The sequence below is a fragment of the Suricata suricatta genome, chromosome 11 (assembly GCF_006229205.1).
Source record: "Suricata suricatta isolate VVHF042 chromosome 11, meerkat_22Aug2017_6uvM2_HiC, whole genome shotgun sequence".
In the NCBI taxonomy this organism is placed as follows: domain Eukaryota; kingdom Metazoa; phylum Chordata; class Mammalia; order Carnivora; family Herpestidae; genus Suricata; species Suricata suricatta.
The window spans coordinates 90,128,483-90,131,135 of record NC_043710.1 but is presented as its reverse complement, the minus strand read 5'-3'; the positions used below and the strand labels follow the sequence as shown (position 1 = coordinate 90,131,135).

General features: G+C 42.1%; 1 pseudogene; it reads left to right on the top strand.

Annotated features, from left to right (window-relative positions):
• LOC115272661 overlaps positions 1-2,356 on the top strand; it is a 4,758-nt pseudogene extending 2,402 nt beyond the window's left edge.
• The last annotated feature ends 297 nt before the right edge of the window (positions 2,357-2,653 follow it).

Here is a 2,653-nt window from a genome sequence, read left to right as displayed (position 1 = left end):
TTCCTGTAACTCCCCCTTCCCAAACTCATAAAAGTCCTACCCCATCTTTGTTCGGGGCTCTCTGGCTCTCTCCGTTCCACCAGCTTGGAGTGAGCAGAGGCCCGGGTTCGAACCTGCAATAAACGACCCTTGCTTTTTGGCTTTGACTCTGGACTCTGGTGGTTCATTTCTGGGGGACTCCCGAATTCTGGGCATTACAGATGTGGGGTTTGGCTTTCAGCTCAAGTTGGCTATTTCCTTTCAGGCCTGTAAGTGTTTTCTCTATAGAGTGCTTTCTTCTCCTCATCTGATGAGTTGTACATGCTAGAGGAGGGTGGGGATATGGGAGTTGGCTCTATTTAAGTTTGGGCTAATACTGCCTTAGACTTCATGGCCTTTTTTTTTCTTTCTTTTTCTCTTTCTTTCTTTCTTTCTTTCTTTCTGCCTTCCTTCCTTCCTTCCTTTCTTTCTTTTAATTTTTTACCTTTATTTCTTTTTGAGAGACAGAGTGGGAGTGGAGGAGGGGCAGAGAGAGAAGGAGACCCAGAATCTGAAGCAGTTTCCAGGCTCTGAGCAAACAGTCAGCATAGAGCCCCGATGCAGGGCTCGAACCCAGGAACTCTGAGATCATGACCTGAGTCAAAGTCAGACGCTTAACTGAGCCACCTGGGCACCCTGGCCCACCCTTAAGACAGTTCCCGATTAATGAACGTCAGTCTTAAAATCTCCCCCACCTTAAAATGGTGATTGCATACATTCAGTTATATTGCAGATATCATTGCTATTCAGAGATTACATTTCATATTGAAAACAGATGGTTAGTTTTAATATTGGTAATTGTCTATTGCTTTTTCCTATGTTTAACCTTATTTTTTCCCCATCCTGTTTTACGGTGTTCCCACTAGATAATTCTGTTTTCAGCTGTCCAGCTCATGACAGAAAAAGCAGTTCTGCAAATCATTCCTACCAATAGGTCATTCCAGAACTTCTGCAAATCAACTTAACAGAGTGTGTGAATTACGTTCTGGTTAAACTAGAATATTAGCACATTCAATAAAATTTTTTTAACAAGGTTGGGTAGGATCAGGGTATAGACCTATGTATATTAAAAAGCAAGAATCATAAGATATTATACGCTATGTATACAGATATAGAAGAGAGTTAGAGATTGTTTTAGTTCTCCAAAATCAAGACCAGGGAGTAGATTTGATATTCAAACTCAGATATAGTCACTGTAAGCTGTATTTTCTGCCCTCTAGTTTATTCTGCCTCTAGTGTTACCTCTTTATTTTTCTTCTGAAGAAGCAGGAAAAATAAATGATTTCCCTCAGAGTCGCACATAGATTAGTGACAGAATTGGACTGACTCCTATTTACAAGTTCTTTACAGGATATAGGTATTATTGGTTTCCAGTGGGGTCTCTGAAGATATTAGCGCTTAGGAAGAGTTCACCTCAGCAAGATTATTCTTTGATCTTTCAGGATTAACTAGCTATCATACTTCCATAACTGAGCTCCTCCTGATGGGAATCCCTTGCATGGAAGGCCTGGAAAATGTGCTTTTCATCTTCTTTCTGGCCTTCTCCTTCTTCACCTTGCTGGGGAACCTGCTCATCTTCCTCACCATTCTGGTTTTCTCCAACCTGCACACCCCCATGTATTTCTTCCAGGGAAACCTGTCTGTGTTTGATGTTTTTTTCCCTTCAGTGAGTTCCCCCCAAATGATGCTCAACCTAACGGGGCATCTCTTACCAGGGCTGTGCCTGCCAGCTCTTCTTCTACCACTTCCTGGGTGGCACCGAGTGCTTCCTGTACACTGCGATGGCCTACAACCTTTTTGTCACCATTTGCCACCCCTTTTGATACATGGTCATCATGAGCTGCAGGATATGCACCATCATGACTCTTGGCATCTGAGTGGGGAGCTGTCTGCATGCATCTGCCCTCACGTTCCTCATCTTTACGTTACCCTTCTGTGGCCCCCGGCGAGATGGACAGTTTCCTCTGTGATATCCCGGTGGTGCTGCCCCTGGCCTGTGCAAACACCTCTCTAGCTCAGACAGTTAGTTTCACCAGCGTAGGTGTTGTTGCGCTCCTGTGTTTTCTTATTATCTTCACTTCTTACACTCATCTTGTTATCTCTATATTGAAAATCAGCTCCTCAGAAGGGAGATGCAGAGACTTCTCAACCTGCAGTGCTCATCTTGTTCCTCTATGGACCAGTGGTCCTCATTACCCCTGGCTGGATTCTGTGTCAGGTGTTAAATAATATTGTTACCCCTTCCTTGAATCCTGTGATATATACCTTGAGAAACAAGGATGTAAGGTTGACTCTGAGAAACGCAGTAATCCAAGGAGTACATACTTGTGGGGCATAAGCTTTTATGTCATTATCTGTCCCTACGACTTTGCCTTGTATTTATCTGGGGCAACTAGTCCCTTATAGTTGGTGTGATTGCTAAGTGAGGTTTGGGACAAATAGGTGAATTTAAGTAGATGCTGGTATGATTTATGTGGATATATTTATATAATTGTTTAATCAACAAAAATCTTTTACACTGCTGACTATATGCAAAGCACATTTCTATGTATTTTATAAATATATCTGTATGTAATTACCATCATTGTCATACAGAGTAGATAGTATTATCCCAATACTATATTGGGATAATATA